The following is a 20,568-nucleotide window of genomic DNA, read 5'->3' on the forward strand; positions in this document are numbered from 1 at the left end:
AATAATCAGGTTCATACATGCATTGAGAGAGCTAGCTCAGTATTTGGGAGGCTCCAAAAGAAAGTGTGGAAGAGAAGCGTTATTACACTGACTACCAAACAAGTCTATAGAGCCACTGTACTGACTTCACGGCTGTATGCCTGTAAAACTTGGACAGTCTACTGGCACCTTGTCAGAAAATTGTACCACTTCCATTTAAATTGTCTTTGAGATCCCTCTGCAGCTGTTCTCTGAACCCAGTGGATTAACCCATCCAGAAACTCAACATGTTGATTTTGAAGATCTATGCAAAAAGACATCTTTGACTTTAGTGGAAACGCCCCCTGTTGAAGTTGAACTCTACACTTCAAAAGGTCTCTTAAGAGCTGTTGTGCCTAGTGCGGCTTATACCAACATCCACGATGCTCTGGAGCTCTAAGACAATATGGGGGGAAACGTGTCTCAAAAGCAGTTGAGCACATCAGTAAAACTCTTGCCCTGAACCTGGTTAACAAGATATTGAATGTTATGGAGCTGTGGAAGATTGATAAATTGATGATAGAAATGGCTGACTCTGAGAATAAATCTAAATTTGGGATATATATATATATATATATATATATATATATATATATATATATATAAATATATATATGCCATATTGGGAGTGACTTTGGCTGCTTGTAAGGCTGGGGCTGCTGAGAAAGATGTCTCCTTGTTCCATCATATTGCTGACCTAGCAGCCAATAAAGAACATCCTGCTAGTTCCAGCCGTCACTTGTGATACATGGTGGCTCCCATGCTGGTAACAAGTTGATAATGCAGAAGTTTATGATCCTCCCAATTGAAGTAACCAATTTGAAGTAGGTCATGCTCATTGGAGCTAATGTCTACCATAACTTGAAGAATGTTATTAAGCAGAAATATGGACAGGATGCCACCAACATAGCATATGAAAGTGATTTTACTCCTAATACTTTGGAGAATAAAGAATCTCTGGAGATGCAGAAAGAAACTATTGGTAAAGTTGTCTATACTGACAGGGTTGTAATTAGCATAGATGTTGTTACCTCAGAATTATTTTGGTCTAGGAAATATGACTTGGAATTCAAGTCTCCTCATGATCCCAACAGATACATCTGAGCTTGCTGAGCTTGGGGACCTCTACAAAACCTTGATCAAGGACTATCCACTGGTATCTATTGAAGATACCTTTGGCCAGGAAAATTTAGAAGTTTGGAAGTATTTTACTGAAGCTACAGGCATCCAGATAGGTGATGATCTCACAGTGACCCATTCCAAGCTCATTGAAAAGCTTACTCACAGTGAGAAGGCCTGTCTCCTGCTCAAAGGGAATGAGATTGGTTCCATAAATGGATCTCTCCAGGCATGTAAGCTGGACCACTCCAATGGTTGGATAATAATAGTTTCCAAACATTCTGGAGAGACTGAAGATACCTTCATTGCAGATCTAGTGGTGTGTCTCTTGCAATATGTAGATCAAGATTGGTGTCCCCTGCTAATCTGAGTGTTTGGTCAAGTGTAACTAACTTTTCAGAATGGAGGAAGATCTGGGAAGCAAGGTTGAATTCACTAGAAGGAAATTTAGAAAACTTTAGCTCAAGCTCCATGGTCAGAAGATCTCAGTGTTAATAGGTGCCAGGCTCCTCTGTAGAAGTCCTTGTCCAAAGAATGAGCAGCACCAAGTAGAAGACAAGGTTTATTTTAGGGATGAGGGTCTCTGCTACTTAACACCCCTCTCTCTTACACCTTTCAGTGTTGTTTGCACTGCTTCTTTAAAACTGTCTTATGAGAGACTATCCCTGATCATTTGGTCCTCTATTGGAAGACCTTATCATCTTATGACTGGGCTAGAATGACCTGTTCTCACCTCCACCTCCAATGTTGATGCACACATGTACTTGTGATACAGTCCCAATAAACTCACAGGTTAGATTCTTAGGGGCATCTATGTGCAGAATAAAAGTATTCAGTAATCCACTGGAAAAAAGTAGAAAGATTGTGAAGATCACCCAGTAGGAGAAGATATCAGATGCCAAGGTCCTTTCTTAAGCTAAATTGCCAAGCATTCTGACATTATTACAGAGAATGCAACTACAATGGTCTGGCAAGTTATTCAAATGCCAGGTGTTCACTTGCCAAAAAAGACCTATTTTATGGAGAATTCACACAGAGCAAGGCAAGAAGAAATGATACTAGGATACCCTGAAGGTCTCTCCTAAGAACTTTGAATTGTTTGTTGAGCTTGGTAAACACTTACACAAGACCACTCAGCAGGACATGACCCTATCAGAGAATGAGCTATGCAAGGCAGAATGGAAGCAACTCAAAAGAAATGTGAGATATGTAAGTTTAGAGTAAACACCCTAGGCATTCACATAAACTATGCCAACATGCAAATTTATATGTATATATATTAATATATCTATATCTATATATATTTATAAATATTCTTTCCCCCTTTTGCAAGAGACAACTTGTGGCCCAACGAATACAGCATTTTGTCTGGTATCAAGAAAAACTAAGTTCAATCTCAAATACTTGCTAGATGTGTGACCCTGGACAAGTCACTTAACCTCAATTTGCCTGATATTCCCCTGGTATTGAGGATAAAAATGTCACAACATGGAATGATTACCTATATACCAAATAAGATAATATCTGTAAAACTGATATAAAAAGTGCCTTGCAAATAAATGGTGTTATATAAATGTTTAGTTCCTTTTCCCCTTACAAATGAGTAAATTAATACACTTAGAAATTATATGACTTGCCCAGGATCAAACAATTACCAAGTTGAATTCCAAGAAATGTGAGTCTCTCATAATGTCTCACTGCCTACTTGTTTAACCTCATCCTTTGATTTTCAGTCAGTGTGTTCAGGACCACAGATTCTGACTTCCCAAATGTTGACAATTAGCTAAGTATTTGACTTACAGTTGTCATAAATTTGCATATATTAATTTGGCTGTGTTACTTCAGCAGTAAGTTGGGCAGTGTCCAGTGTATTTGGCAAATATATTAGAGAATCCTGCTGTCTCCATTATCTTTCTCTAACAATGATTTAATCTTCTTATAATGCCAGGTCTGTGTATCAATTGAGGCATGTTATTCCTGGGTTAAGATAGGTTTGTTTCAGTTTTGTGGAGTTATGTAAACTCCCCTTACATCCAAAACCCATTACAAATAAGATTTCTGGTAAAGATTCATTCATTCCTCAAATATTTATTGTGTAAAGCAGTGTTCTCAGAGACAGGGTTCATCAGTATTACTTGGATGACAAAAGAAGAATTCAAGCCAATTCAAGAAAAATTGTTTTTAAATACCTACTACATTTATAACACTATGCTAGATGCAAAGGAACGATGATTTTCAAACACATACACCCAGACTGGTCTTTGATGTTGAGATATACACAAAATAATTCTAATGCAAGTTAGAATGTAATAAATGCATAGGAGAGGGAAATTTAGGGAGGGATCACTTTCTTTTTTCCCTTTTTTAAAAAAGTATATAAATATTATATTTGCTTTCCAATTGCATAAAATGATAGAGGGATTACCTTCTGTGCAATCAGCAATGACTTTATGAAAGAGATACCCACCTTCCCAACCCTTGAAAGGAAGAAAGGACCTTAAAGTGTAAGGGGCAAGGATACAATCTATTCTGGGCATAGGACTAAAATTTAGAAATATACTGATACAGGAGAGGGAAGATTTCATCATACAAGAACTAAAAGACTAGTTTAACTGGAATATAAAATTCAACACTTAGATTTTAAAAATCAACTGTACAGAAATGTGGTAAAGGAGACATGTATCGCCAGTTCATATGATAAGGACAGAAATTTAATTGAACATAAAATCACACAGGAGATGTATTAACAAGTGACAAAATGCATGTAAAGAGCATTTCAAAGATTAAAGAGTTATATAAATGTTCATTAACGTAATTAGAAGTAGTATAATGTTGCTCCAAAGCCTGTTTTTTAAACAGAACAATTATGCCACACACAATATTCAGAAAGAGAAAGAACCTTCTTGTATTTTTCCCTAGTTGGGTCACATTTTCACTAAATCTTTAATAAAATGGAATAGTCTATTAATTTTGGCATATTTCAATTGGTCAACAATCATTTACTTAAGTTATTGCTATGAACCAAGCATTTTGCTTAGCATTAGGGATACAATAATTACGAAAAATAAATGAAAAATTAATTGTTACAATAGTAACAAAAATATAAAATTTATTCTTCTGGGAGGGACCACATCCAAATACACAAGATATATACAGTTAAATTCAAGTTAATCATAGATGAAAAGGATTGGATCAGTCAAGGTTTCAAGTAAAAGGCAAGATTTGGGCTCTCTTTATAGAGATAATTTTCTCTGGAAGTGGAAAATATTTTCCATCCTGAGTCTTTTGAATTTGTCTTGGACCACTGTATTGCCGAGAACTAACACAATTATAGTTGACCATTTTACAATGTACAACATTCTCCTGATTCTGCTAACTTCACTTTGTAAGTGGATGCAAGTAATGCATGTCTTTCCAGGTTTTTCTAAAATTTTCCTGCTAATCATTTCTTATAGCATGATAGAATTTCATTAGAGTTATATACTACAGCTCATTTGTCCAATACCCATTTGCTGAGCATCCTCTTACTTCCTAATTTTTTTGCCATCACAAAATAGTGTTCAATGATCATTTTTGAATGATATCTATTTTCAGCAATACAATAAACCAAGAGAATTACAAAGGATGTGTGATGAAAAATGTTATCTATTTCTGGATGAAGAAATGATGGAGTCCAAACGGAAATTGAAGCATACATTTATCTTTCTCCTTATGTTTCTGCCTGGTTTTTTTCCAGCAAAATGGCTAATGTGCAAATATTTTACATGACTACACAAAACATGAGCTATATAAACATGCTTATTTTCTCAAGAAGGTTTGTGAGGGAAAATATATAGAACTCAAAAGTTTTTAAAATGTTTAAGAATGTGCTTACATCTAATTGGTAAAAAGAAAGAGTTTTTGACATTACAATAGAATAAAGGAATTGGGAGTCATGATGATGCGAAGAGTTAGGTATGGGTGAAAATAGAAAGAAAAGACTAAAATTAGTATGAGACAAAGGGATTACAAGATTTGTGAAAATTAAAATGAAATATTTCTAGAAGAAATCAAAATCAGGGCATTAATATCTCTGTTTTTAGCTAAGGTTATTTCTGTGTTAATCATTTTTTTTTTTCAGTACAATTCTACTTACTCTACATGAGCACTTTTGGAGGTTTCTTTGTAGAGATTCTGGAGTGCTTTGCCATTTCCTTCTCTAGCTCATTTTAAAGATTAAAACATTAAGACCAAGAGGGTAACATGACTTGCCTAGTTACATACAAGTAGTAAATCTGAAGTCATATTTAAACTTAAGAAGAGGAATCTTTCTGACTCCTGGGGCAGTATGCTATCTAAGTCACCCCGGTATCTCATAGCTAAAGTATATTGGAGTAAAGATTGTGGGAACTGAATAGATTGATGAATTGAAGCTGTGGTTATTGATGTAACACTGATTTGTGTTAATAATTAATAATATTTTTGTCCTTCATTTTCTTTTTCTTTTTTTTTTGTTTTTTTTGCAAGGCAACTGGGGTTAAGTGGCTTATCCAAGGCCACACAGCTAGGTAATTATTTAGTGTCCGAGACCAGATTTGTACCCAGGTACTCCTGACTCCAGGGCCAGTGTTTTATCCACTGCACCACCTAGCCACACCTGTCCTTCATTTTCATAGAAGACCATGACATGATGCCATGACAAGCACATGATTTAGATTTGATTGAGGGGCTGTTGTACTAAGTCACTAGTCTCACTTTCTCCTCCACATGCATCTGGGTCCAGTGGCCAGATATACATTGGGTTAACTGGAGAAGGTCCAGGATGTGAGTCAAACAGGGTTAAGTGACTTGCCCAAGTTCACACAACTAGTAAGAGCCAAGTATCTGAGGTGCGATTCAAACTCCTGTCCTCCTGACTCCAAGATCATGATCTATCCACTGCACTACATAGCTACCCTTTAAGAGTAGGAATTATAGTGGAAAGGCTATTATGGAAATAGTAAATTCAGTGAGGAAAGAAGAATAATCTAGGTGTTTGATAATTGAAAGTCACCTAGGTCTAGTTCAGATGACAGCTTTCAATTGTGAGAATATCAAAGCATGAGTGATTACTTAGTGATGTGGTAGAATGTAAGACTGGAAATGTAAATTATTACTAAGAAGATCCATGGAATACCTGAAATATCTATATACCAGTCATGGAAAGTCTGTCTGCCAATCTGAAATCAGGGAAACTCTATAGCAAATAATTTTGTGCACTTCATTCTTTCGCTAGTACAGATACATATACCATTTCTGTTCTAAATCTATTGAAAGTGTAATTCTCATATACATTATCTTCCATCTACTTTGTATATAACATGCATATACACCGAAATGATGTGTTGTCTTCCATACTAGCAGGTATACTCCTTAAGGAAAAAGATTACTTTATTTAATTTATTTTTAATTTATCCCAGAACCTGACACATAGTTAACAGTTTAAGGGTTTAATTATATTTTGTTAATACTTATAAGCATGTATATGTGCAGTCATATATATATATATATATATATATATATATATATATATAAAACCTAAAATATTCAATTTTTGACTGACTTTTTGAACTATTGAGATCTCTAGGTTGGTATAAGAGCAAAGCTGAAAATGGAAAATCAACTTAAATTCTTTTTTTCATCTAATAATTAGTTTCCAACTTTGCTTTTTAAACAAATCATTCCATCTCCTGTGCTTCTTACTAAAGCAGCAATAGTGAGTTTAGTGAGAATTTTTTCTGCATTTTGGCATTTCTTTTCTATCAGTACATTATTTTTTTTAAATCCACATCAACTTGAATAACTCTGTTCATCTACATCACCTAACAAGAGATGAAAAATAGTAGGAAATCCCTCTTCATCCCATTCAGAAATATTCAGTCTCCTATAAGTCCTTAAGCACATCTGTGCTTCATCATTGTAGGGAAGCTCTTTAAATGACTATTTCTTTGGAAAACCTTCTTCAGAATAATTATTCATTGGCAGAAGAAGTGGACTTAACATAAATTACAAAGAAAGAAATTAGTAAAACTATCATTTTTGAAAAATTATACAGATTTCACAATATGTTAATTTTAAGATAATTAGATAAATCTTTAAAACAAATGTTATAACTAAAAGCCATTTTGTGATGTTGTTGGATATCAATGGAAGTTATTTAACTATTGAATTTGTAACAATATTATCCTCATTTTCACTCTCATTGGCACCACGGGCAGCTAGGTGGCACAGTGGAATTGAACACTAGCCTTGGAGTCAGCAGCAGGTCAAATCTGTCCTCAGATACTTGATATTTTCTAGGTGTGTGATCTGGGGCAAGTCACTAAAACCTGATCGCCTCATATTCAGGGCCATCTCCTGTTTTCCTGATTCAGATCTGGCCATTGGACCCAGATGACTCTGAAGGAGAAAGTGAGACTGGTGACATAGCACAACCCTCCTCACTCAAATCCAATTCATATGATTGTCATAGCATCACTGCCCTAATGTCAGGTCTTCTTCAAAAATCAGGGACAAACATTATTTTTATTATCATTCTTAACAGCAACATCATCACCAATCCTACCATTAACACCACTACAATCATCATCATCATCAATATTTTCACTTTAAAGGCATAAACCAAGATGATAGACATGAGAACCATAAAACAAAGTCAAGGTAATAGTAAACAAAGAAAGGTAAAGGTCAAAGTTCAAAGGGTGCTAAAAAAAAGTGAAGCTTTGACTTTTTTTGGTTTTTTGCCAAGAAATAGGCTAAGTGACTTTCCCAAGGTCACAGATCTAGGTAATTATTAAGTTTCTGAGGGCAGATTTTAACTCAGGTGCTCCTAACTTCAGGCCAGTGCTCTATCCACTGTACCATTAAGTTTTGATTTTTTAAATTATCTTCTGCTATTTAGAATTGGCTATATTTCATAGGTAAAATAATGGTGGGAAGACTATCATCTAATGATTAGGAAATGACCTAGGCCAGTCAGAAATGAATGAATGATTGGAAAATTATATTTAATGCTTATTATGTTGAAGACACTGGGTGGGTATTAGAGTAAGTTAGTGTTACAAAAGTCAGGCAATTCTGACCATAAATAGCATATAATCTTTTTTCGGTTTGTTTTTTCCTTTCAATTTGTATGTAAACACAGTTTTCAGCATTTTTTTGGTAAGATTTTGAGTTTGACTTTTTTTTTCTCTTTCTCCATGCATGTCCCCTTCCCATGATAGCAAGTAATCTGATATAGTTGATATATGGACAATTATGTTAAATATATTTCCATATTGGTCATATTGTGAAAGAATAATCAAACAATAGGGGCAAAATTTGAGAGAGTAATAAACATATAACAGATTTTTTAAAAAGTGAAACTAGTACACTTTGGAGTGCATTTAGGCTCCATAGGAATTGTCTTTGATCACTGAAATGTTTAGAAGAGCTAAGTCTATCATAGTTGATTATCACAAAATATTGCTATTCAGATGAACGATTATTTCCTTGTTCTGTTGACTTCACTCAGCATCAGTTAATGCATCTTCAAGATTTCTTAAAGAACACTAGTATTTTATCACATTCATATTCATGGTTTGTTTAGCCATTTCCAATTGATGCACATCCCTTCAGTTTCCAATTCTTTGCCACAACAAAAGGAACTGCTATAAATATATTTGTATATGTTTACCCTTTTCCCTTATTTTCTGATCTCTTTGTAATACAGTCTTAATAGTGGTATTGCTGAATTAAAGGATACACACCAATAATGCATTACTGTCCAAGTTTTCCCATATTATCTCCAATGTTTATCATTTCCCTTTTCTATCACATTAGCCTATCACAAAGGTGTTTAATTTGCATTTGTCTAATCAATAGTGATTTAAAGTATTTTTCCCATATTACTGTATATAGCTCTGTTTTCTTCATCTGAAAACTTTCTTTCCATATCCTCTGACCAATTATCAGGTGTATAATGACTTATATCATCCTAAATTTGATTCAGTTCTCTATAAATTTTATAAATTAGTCCTTTATCAGAATCAGTGGCTATAAAATTATTTCCTAGCTTTTTGCATTCCTTCTTATATTTGTTACATTTATTTTGTTTGTGCAAAAAAAATTAATTTACTTAGATCAAAATTATCCATTTTGTATTTTATACTGTTCATTATCTCCTGTTTTATCATAAATTATTACTCTGTCTATAGACCTGACAAATAAATTATTACTTGATCTTTTAATTGATTCATGGTATCAACATACCATATCTAAGTCATATAACCATTTTGACCTTTTCTCGATATAGGGTATGAGATGTTGACCCATGCCTAGTTTCCGCCATACTATTTTTTTCAATTTTCCTGGCAGTATTTGTCAAATAATGAGCTCTTATCCCAGAAACTAAAGTCCTTTATTTGTCAAATAATAAATTATTAAAGTCATTTACTATTGGTTTTTTTTTGTATGTAATCTTTTCACTGAGCCACCACTCTACTTCTTATCCAATATCAAATAGTTTTAATAACTGCTGGTTTATAATAAAGATTTTTTTAGATCTGGTATGGTCATCTTCCTTTGCATTTTTTCATTAATTTCCTTGACATTCTTGACCTTTGCTCCTCCAGCTGAATTTGTTATGATTTTTTTGTCTTTATAAAATAAGTTTTGGGTTTTGATTGGTATGGCACTGAATAAGTAGGTTAATTTAGATATAATTATCATTTTTAGTCAATGAGTTCAGCAAACTTATGAACAATTGATATTTTTCTAATTGTTTAGGTATTTGTGTGAAAAGTGTTTTAATATAGTATACACAAAGTTCCTGGTTTTGTCTTGTCAGGTAGATTCCCAATTGTTTACAACTTCTTTAAATGGAATTACTTTTTCTCTTGCTGCTGTATCGTATTAGTAATATATAGAAATGCTGAGGATGTATGAGGGTTTATTTTATGTCCCATAACTGCAAAATATGTTAATTATTTATAGTAGTTTGTAAGATTATTTTCTCAGGTTCACTAAGCATGCCATCATATCTCTGCAAAGAGTGAGAGTTTTGCTTCTTCATTACCAGTTCTGATTCCTTTGGTTCCCTTTTCTTCTCTTATTGCTAAAGCTAACATATCTGATCTTATTGGGAATGTTTCTAGTTTATCCCCATTGTATATACTGCTTGTTGATAATTTTAGATGGATACTGCTTATCACTTAAAAAATATTCTATTTATTCATATAGTGTTTTAATAGGAATGAGTACTGTATTTTGTCAAAAACCTTTTTTACCATCTATTGAGATAATCATATGAATTCTGTTCATTCATTTATTGACATGATTGATTTTGTTAATAGTTTTCCTAATATTGAACAAGCCCCGAATTTCTGGTATAAATACTCTTTAGTCATAGTGTATCATCTTGTCAAAAAATGTTTTAATCCCTGTTTTAATTAATTTTTTTGATTCAGTATTCTTAAGAGAAAATGGTCTATAATTTTCTTTCTCAGTTTTGACTCTTCCTGATTTTGATTTCATTTTTGTTACATAAAAGGAATTTGGCTGGATGTCATTCTATTTTTCAAAAAGTTCATATAAAATTGGAATTAATATTTCTTTAAATGTTTGGTAAAATTCATTGGCAAATCCATGTGAACCTGATAAAATAATCACCTGAACCTGGTGATTATGTCTTAGGGAGTTCATTGATGATTTATTCAATTTCTTTTTTTCTAAAATGGGTTTATTTAATTGTTTTATTTCCTCTTATATCGGAGTAATCTGTTTTTGCAAATATTCATCCATTACATTTAGATTGTCAGAATTTATTTAATATGTATACAATTGAGAAAAATAACTCCAAATTAATTTTCTCTTCATTGGTGGCAAATTCACCCTTTTCATTTTTGATTCTGTTAATTTATTTTTTCTTTCATTTTTAAATCTTATTACCCAAAGATTAATCTATTTTGCTCCTGTTTTTTCAAAAACAACTCTTAGATTACTACTTAAATTGTTTTCTTTTGATTTTATTAATATTTCCTTTGATTTTCAGAATTTGGTATTAATTGAGACTTCTGAATATTTTTAGCCCATTTCATTGAGCTCTTGTTTCTCTAATTTATTCATGTAAGCATTTAAAGATATAAAATTTCCCCTTAAAAATGCTTTGTCTACATCCCACAAATTTTTGTATATAACCTAAGATCAGGATAACATTGCTGCCTTTTAATGGGAGAGCTCATCCCATTCACATTCACATTTATGATTACTCACAATATTTCTTCCTCCATCCTATTTTACTCCCATTTTTATGTCTCTCTCCTTTCACACTATGCCTCCTCATCAGTGTTTTGTTTCTGACCATCACCTCCCTCAATCTGCTCTCCCTTCTATCAGTTACTCCTTGGCTTGTCTTTCCCTTTTGCTTCTTAATTCCCTTTAGGGTAAAGCAAGTTTCTAAACCCTCTTTCAGCCAAATCTGATGAGAGTAAAATTCAAGCAATCCACTCTTCCCCTCCCTTCTTTCCCCTCTATTGCAATAAGTGTTATACACCACTTCATGTGATATAATTTACCCATTTTACTTCAACCTTTACTCTTTTTCATGCTTTAATTTTTTTATATCATCACATCAAAATCAACTTATACCCTCACTTTCTGTCTATGCATATTCTTTCTAATTGAGTACAGTTTTTAAAAGTTACAAGAATCACCATCCCATGTAGAGATAAAAACAATTTAGCCTTATTAAATGCTATTTTTTTCTTTTCTGTTTAACTTTTTATGAATCTCTTTATTCTTCTATTTGAAGATCAAATTTTCTGTTCAATTCTGATATTTTCATTAGGAAATTTTGAAAGTCACTGATTTTGTTAAATAGCTTTCTTTTCTCTCTAAAGCATTTGTTTCCTTTTGCTGAGTAGCTGATTTTTTATTGTAATTCAAGCTCATTTGCCCTCTGAAATATCATATTAATGTTAAAGCTTCTAAGTACTGCATAATTCTGCATAATTCTGACTGTGGCTCCTTGGTATTTGAGTTGTTTCTTTTTGACTGTTCACAGCATTTTCTACTTAAGCTAGGAGATATGGAATTTGACTATAATATTCCTGGGAGCTTTCATTTGGAGATCTCTTTCAGGAAGTGATGAATGAATTCTTTCAGTTTCTACCCTCTGCTTCTAGAATATCAGGGCAGTTTCCCCTAATAATTTATTTAAAGATTATTTCTAGGCTCTTTTTTTTATTGATCCAATAATTCTTAATCTCTCCTCGATCAATTTTCCAGGTCGGTTGTTTTTCCAACGAAGTTGGAAAAACTTTTCCTCTTTTTTTATTTTATTTTTTTACTTGAATTTTTTTTTAGGTTTTTACAAGGCAAATGGGGTTAAGTGGCTTGCCCAAGGCCACACAGGTAGGTAATTATTAAGTGTCTGAGACCGGATTTGAACCCAGGTACTCTTGACTCCAAGGGCGGTGCTTTGTCCACTGTGCCACCTAGCCTCCCTTTACTTGAATTTTTTTAAGAAAGAATTTATTAGAGGTGGCTAGGTGGTGTAGTGGATAAAGCACTGGCCTTGGAGTCAGGAGTACCTGGGTTCAAATCCGGTCTCAGACACTTAATAATTACCTAGCTGTGTGGCCTTGGGCAAACCACTTAACCCCATTAGCCTTGCAAACAAAAAACAAAAAAAAAGAAAGATTTCATTTATTTTGAGTTTTGCAATTTTTCCCCTATTCTTTCTTCCCTCCCCCCAGACCCCACAGAAAGCATTCTGTTAGTCTTTTTCATTGTTCTCAGTTGAATGTGATGAAAGAGAAATCATAAGTTTTTTCATTTAAAATTTTTTTGCTTGATTCTTGATGTCTTCTAGAGTCACTAGCTTCCACTTGTCCAATTCTAAATTTTAAGTAATTATTTTCTTTAGGTAGCTTTTGTATCTCCATTTCTATTTGATCAATTGTATTTTTAAAGGAGTTGTTTACTACAGTGAATTTATTTCTTCATTTGGTCAATTCTCTTTAAAGCATTATATACTTTTTTTCCATTTTTAATTGATATTTTATTTTTCTAAATACATTTTATGAAATCTTTCTCAACATTCATCCATATGCATGTGTATATTTTTAAGTTGCAAAATTTCCTTCCACCCTTCCTTTCCACCCCCCCTCCCCTCAGTGGTGAAAAGTCAGATTAATAGTGTACATACATATTTTTGATAAACATGTGTACAGATTAGTCACTTTCAGTATGAGAAGTTAGGATTAAGGAAAAGAGTTACATAAGAGGTAATTTTTATAGTGTTCATAAGATTGTGAAGAGATTTTTTTTTTTCGGCTCTTTCATGTTTTTTGTTCTTCCTCTGGATGGGGATAGCATTTTCCATAGCTGGTCTAATAGTGTTGTCCTAACTCTCTGAACTGCCGAGTATACTTTTTCCATTTGCCAAATTATATTTTTAAGGAGTTGTTTTCTTCAGTCATTTTTCAACTTCCTTTTCCAAGCTGTCGACTCTTTCTCTTATATATCTCTCATTTTTTTCCCCTATTTTTTTTCTACTTAATTTTTAAAATCCTTTTAGAACTCTTCCAAGAGGAATTTTGAGTTTCAAACCAATTCATATTTTCCTCTGGGACTTCACATTCAGGCCTTTTGCATTGTCCTCGTCTGATGTAGTGTTGTGATCTTCCATATTATCATTGTAATTTTCTATGGTCAGAGCAATTTTCTGTTTCATACTCATTTTTAAGCCTAGTTTGTGGTTTTTTTAAAGTTCAACTCTGCTCCTGGGCCAAAGGGGACAATTTGCTAAGCTTCTTGTGCTGGGGTTGTCTGATTAAGGAGTTTTGGTTACTATTCACTCCTACAAAATGATACATTCACATCAACAGATTCACCAAAACAAAAAGTATATTTAATAAAGTGAATATAAAACAGGTAGAAATAAATCAGTTTTACAGCAAAAGTAACCAATAAGTTCCAATATAATAATTAGATCAAAGCCTACATAAAGATAGATATTAAAACAAATATCACCAATCAGGGGAGAACCAACATCTTAATCCACAGCAGCTGGGGAGTTCCAAATCACAAACTTTCAGAGTCAAGATTGGGAAAATTTCCTAAAGCATCCTTTCCATAGGCAAAACTCCAAGGGGCTGGCCAATGTTAGGGACTTTTAAGGGGTCCCATACAAAGGATTGCATATTGCTAATAGGCTTATATAAGCTTTTTTGGCACTTTACCTGGACATGTGAAGAGTATACGCATGACCATGTGAAAAAGTATATGCACGATCTGGGAAGATTTGTGGCCAAGGTGATGAAATTAATTAAACGTTTGAACCTCTGAGCGGTTCAACCAACCCTCCCAGGTTTCATCCTCCAGGAATGGCTAGTTCCTAAAGGGAGTATTGAGCACACACAAAAACATCCAAGTTCATGCAAAGGTGGTCCAGGATCAGAATGGGTATTAACCCTTCAGGGGATCAGGGGTCCATTCACAAACTTTTCAGGCTGGGGTCTCAGGTCCTAGATAGAAGCTTGCTGATGTCTGTTGGAGCTGCCCAACCTTGGTGTTCCAGCTGTGCAGGGCTTCTGGGGCTCACATTTTGCTATATGTGCTGAAGTTGGAGCCCTCACAGCTGTATGGCTATGATGTTGACCTGAAGAATGGCATTTATGGACTTTGGTTACTGATCTTTGTCTCTGCAAAGACCCTCCCCAGTCTTTTTCCCATCCCCATGCATCTGTGCTTAACCACACTCCCCCTTCACTGAGGTAAACAGATCTTAACCTAAATCCTTCCAAGATATATTCAGCTGGAAAATAATCCATTCTGCTTTTTTGTGACTTTTCCTCCTCCATAAACTATTTATAACTTTATTTAATGTTGTTTCTGAGGGAAGCTAGTGTTGTCATATGCCCTTCATCTTGAAGAAGATCATGTTGTCATGGAAGTCATGCCAGGAAAAGCATGTGAATTGAATTTGAGTGGGGGGGGTACTATGCTGTTACCAGCCTCACTTTATCCTCTAGAACCATCTGAGTCCAGTGCCCAGATATGAATCAAGATGACTGGAGATGGTGATGGCCTGGATACAAGGCTATCAAATTTGTCCAGGGTCACACAGCTATTAAGTATCAAGTGACTGAGGCTGGATTTGACCCCAGGTCCTCCAGAAGTCAGGGCTGATATTTTATCCACTTCATCACTCAGCTGCCTAGGAAGCTAAGAACTCAAGAGAAGATTCTGCCTTCTCTGTCATCTTGGTTCTGTCCCAATAATTTTCAGTTTAATGAAAGAAGACAATAACTTGAGGTCAGTGGATTACAATGAAAAAACAGATTGCTTTGTTTGCTTTTTTTGTTTTATTTTGCTTGAGGAGTCACAATAAAGACAAGTAGAGCCATAAAATTCAAATCCATTGTCCTTCCTCTCAGAACCAATCATATTATTTATTAGTTTACTGTTTCCAGAGTCTAAGATGGATACTTAAGATGTGTACAAGTTGGTAGCAGGGAAAAGACAAGACTTCATAAGCAGAATGTATGTCCACCATTGTCTTAGACCAGCTAGATACTATCCTTTTAGAGTGGTTTACACTCAGTCATTAGTCAGTTAAGCTCACTTCTAAGGTGGAAATCCAAATAGATTTCTTTTATGGATTAATTTATCCAGGTAAAGATGTGTGGTATTTGGTGATGATGAACCTGATCCATTTAGGAAGAGGCAAGTAGCAAAAGCAAAGTAGATATCCATTGATACAGATTACAGATCTTTTAATAGGCATGGCATGTAAAGGGCCTAAGATGAAATTGTTCAGCACATGGAACAAGTCTTTTTATAACAACATGAACCAAAGTATAGAGAATATGGAGGCAATCAATGAGTTGCCACTTATGACTGTGTGATTAGAGATTAATTGAAGTACTGGATCATAAAGTAGAAAATAGCCACCAGAAGACAAATGCTATGCTACTTGCCCATAGAAAGATAATCACCATCAATTTTGAAAAGCTATTCATTGGTAGTTTTCATGAGTATTAAATCCAAAAATATAAGAGAAAACATTTGCATATGCTCTCCTATCTAATTTTCTACAAAATTAAAACATAACAGCATAATAATGCAATAAATTGCTGTCATACCTGTGGTCAGTTTATATTAGGTCAATTTCATGGAGAAGCTGCTTTGAGTTGGTCATAAATCATTATCTGTGTTCCTCTAGTCAGTGCCTTGGGACTGGCCCTTAGTCAGGATCCTGTGTTCTCAAATATGGTAATGAGTTTTCTTATCAAAAATTAAATTATATTAAAAACAAATTTTGGCTTCAATGACCAGAAAAATTTCTGTGCCAACAAAATGAAACCTGGCAGGATGACAAATTTGTTTCTGCCTGATTTACAAAGCCAACCTTCAACATTTTAATAGTAAAATCAACATTGTTGGTTGTTTTATAGCATGACATCATTGTGTTTTTGTTGACAATGACTAAGAAATAAAGGGAGAAAAGCTAAAATTTGGGCATGCAAACAATTTTTAAATGTAATTTTTGTACTTTTATCTTTGAGGAAATGATGACCCAGAAAAACAGTAGTCTGTGAGACTTGTCATTATTGTTCCCTCTATGGTACATTAAGTAGAAAGGAAAAGGTAACAGTATCTTCCTATCTTATTCTGTCCAAACCAACAGAGTATTTTAAACTTCTCTGATACATTTATCACATATTTTATTCAGTTATAGTTGTCTGTGTCTTTTTCACATGTAAATAATGAATTTTAGAATAGAAGAGATGGTGCTCTTCTTGTAATTTTGTTTTAGGAATATTTGTTGCATAAAAATTGAAGACTAACAAACTTAAATGTGTCACTGCTTTTATTCTGAGGATCCCTGGCCTCAAGTCTGACCAATTCTTATTTTCACTAACAAATTCTGTTCAATTACCAAAGAATTTGGTGGGTACAGTGGGAGAATCAATTTGTGTCTCTTGCGTTTAGCTTCAAATTCAGTTATTAAAGAGGGAAAAAATTCTGCTGTACTGCCTTGGAAAAAGAATAATGTAGTCATCCATTACTCATCAGTAGGAATCTCACTTCCAATTGGGAGTTGGTGGATTTATAAAGCTCATTAGACAATATCTAGAAGGTAGAAAGCATATATTAGAGAACACATATTTTGCTCCGATATCTGAAAATGAAAGTGATAGTTCTGCTTGATAAATTCTGTTCTGGCTATATCACTTATGATCATTTATGGGCATCACAGTTAAGGAAGAACACTGGTAAACTAGAGAATGTCCAGAACAGAACAACCAGAATGGAGAAGAGTCATAAGTGAAGGAATATGTGAATTAAGAGATGCACTAGGAATATTTAGCCTGCAGAAAAGACTAAGGGGGGAGATAATAAGTCAGTAAGAACATAAAAGGTTGACAGATGGAAGTATTGCTAAAATTGTTCTTGGACTCTGAATTAACAAGGCAGAAGTTTAAAAGGCTAATTTAAATTAGATATAGAGGGAAAAAATCTCCAACCAATTAGGATAATCCAAAAGTAGAATAGGATGCCTCTGTTACCATCATGAAAAGTAGCAAACTATTGTGGAAAAAATTGTGGAACAGCAATGTGTAATATCTAGATTATATTCCCATAACAGATACTACCCTTTTGACTTTTTCAAGTTAGTTTAAATCTCTCAGTTCTTCATTCGGGAAATGTAGGTATTTAGAAGGGAAGATCAAATGATAAAGGTTTTGTAAAATATTTTGCAAAACTTAGAGTCTTATATTAAATTTAACCATTATCATTATACCTATTGCTTTGTGACTTTAAGATTAGATCAAAAAGAGACCTTAGTGGAAATGAAGTCAACACTCACATTTTAGAGAAGAGGAAAGTGAAGTGCATATAGGTTAAGAGACTTTCCTGGGATCAGGAAGGAAGATTTGAACACAAGTTTTCCTGACTCCAAATCTAGCAATCTATCCACCATTCCTCATTATTTCAGAAGATATTTTAATCAAATTCACCAAATGTTTATATTGTTTTATTTTTCATAAAACTGGCTCCCACTTTGATTATTAAGACTTCTATTTTGGAGTTTAGTTGAGTATTTTTAATTTGTTACTTTATATGGTTTTTAGTTGTATATACAATTCATTTTTCTGTTCTTTCTATCTTTTCTTGGTGTAAGTAAATAGGCATATATATTTTCCCTGAGAATATTTTCAATTTCCATTTAGATGCCATAACTTTTAATATATTGTTACATTTCTGTCATACTTTTCAATGAATTTATAGATTGTTTTTGTAAATTCTTTTTAAATTTTTTTTTAAGGCAATGGGATTAAGTGACTTGCCCAGGTTCATACAGCTAGGCAATTATTAAATGTCTGAAGCTGGATTCGAACTCAGGTTCTCCTGACTCCAAGGCTGGTGCTCTATCCATGTATAGTTTTTTCTTCTTTCTCTGTAATTAAGTTGCTTAGTTAATTTAGATTAATAATTAATCTATACTTCAAATCTAAATCGAATACTTATTGCACTGGGATTCAAAATGATACATTTAATATTTCTGCTTTTGTGCATTTGTTTCTAAGAGTTTTATACCCAAATACATAGTCACAGTTTTTTGTGGAGTTGTTATGACAGCTGAGAAAATGGTATATTCTTTTCCCATTTCAAATCCTCCATAGATCTATCATATCTAGCTTTTCTAAAATTCCAAGCATTTTATAACTTCTTATTTAATCATGAGATTTATCTAAGTCTGAGAGGGATAAATTAGGGTTTCTCACAAGTATGATCTGGTTCTCTGTTGTCTACTATGACTAATTTAAATATGTCATAAAGAATGTGGATGCTAAGCCACTTGGTGAATATATGTTCATTATTGTTATTATCCATTCATGGCACATGTTAATAAAATGTCATTTCCATGGATATCTCGATTAGATCAAATTTTACTTTTGCTTTCTCTGAGATCATGTTTTCTACTCCTGCCATTTTTATTTCAGTTCAAACTTAATGAATTCTGGTCTAATCCATCATTGTAAATGGCTATTACATACAGTTTCAAGTGTGTCTCTTTTCAATTTTTTAAAAGTAATTTTATTGTGTAGCTGGGTGGAGTAGTGGATAGATCACCCATACTGGAATTGGGAAGGACTGAGTTCGAGTCTGACCTCAGACTCTTAAAAAATTTGCCTAGCTATGTGACCTTGGGGAAGTCACTTAATCCCATTACTTTGAATTTAAAAAAATAAAAAAATATTTTATTCAATATTTCCAATTACAGGTAAAAATCATCTTTTTAAAAACTTCAAATTCTAAATTATTTCCCTCTCTCCTGTTCAACCCTCATCCTTGAAAGGGTAATTTGATTATGATAATACATATTAGGACATGAACAATATATTTCTGTTACTTTTTAGTCAACATTAGCCAAATTCTTCCCTTCTCTCTCTGGAGATGCATGTTTGCTTGTGTGTTTGTGTGAGTGTGTGTGTGTGTGTGTGTGTGTGTGTGTGCATGCAAGCATGTGTGTGTTTATCATGTCCTTTGGAATTATCTAGGTTAACTGTCCCCACTACTATGTACTATGAGGCAACTATATGGCTCAATCAGAGAGAGCTAGAAATGAAGTTAAAGTGATGTGAGTTTCAGGTACTTAATATCTCTGTGATGCTGGAAAAATTCACCTAACCTCTATTTGTCTCAATTTCTTCTATAGTTTAAGGATTTAAATGACATCTAACCCCCATGGTTCTTGTAAGGTTCAAATGAAATCATAACTATAATGAATTTAGCACATGTCCTGGCACAAAGAAGGCATTATATAAATTTTACCCCCATATATAAATGTGGCTTCATCAACCCCTTTTAATTCTAAATTTATGGCTCTTTGAGTGAAAGTGTTATGTATCATATACCAGGCAATGTGATAAGTCTTAAGAATACAAATGAAAAATTAAAAGTTTCCTTTCAAAGAATTTGTGTTCTAATAAGAAAATATACTATATAATGGGAGTGGTTATTAGATCTGTATTTTGGTATGGGAAAGCAAGGGTATATATTGTTATATTAGAGAAGTCAATCAACATACTTTTCCTGAAAGAATTATATTAATTACACAATCAATTGATCTGATGGCATATCCCAGAGCAGGAAATGAAAAACTAAGGAGAGGATATACACATAGCAGCTTGTCAGAAAATCCTGAGTTCAAAAAAAGCAAGATTAGTCAGGGGCAGCTTGTAGATTAGATCTTACCAAAGCTATTCACAAAAGATCAAAAATGCAAATGTTGAAAAAATGCAGCATCCATTAGTTCAATGCAAATCTCTTCAAACATACCCAACTAGAGAAGGAGGCTATCTATTTCTCATTTTTCTTGAGGTATCTGATTAATTAAGATGCAGCAAAAAGTTCTGA

At 33.7% G+C, this 20,568-nt stretch overlaps 1 pseudogene; it reads left to right on the forward strand.

Moving 5' to 3' along the window:
* The first annotated feature begins 266 nt into the window (after window positions 1-266).
* On the forward strand, window positions 267-1,598 carry LOC141511864 (alpha-enolase pseudogene; annotated as a pseudogene).
* Window positions 1,599-20,568: the final 18,970 nt, after the last annotated feature.

Source organism: Macrotis lagotis, chromosome 2 (assembly GCF_037893015.1).
Source record: "Macrotis lagotis isolate mMagLag1 chromosome 2, bilby.v1.9.chrom.fasta, whole genome shotgun sequence".
In the NCBI taxonomy this organism is placed as follows: Eukaryota; Metazoa; Chordata; class Mammalia; order Peramelemorphia; family Peramelidae; genus Macrotis; species Macrotis lagotis.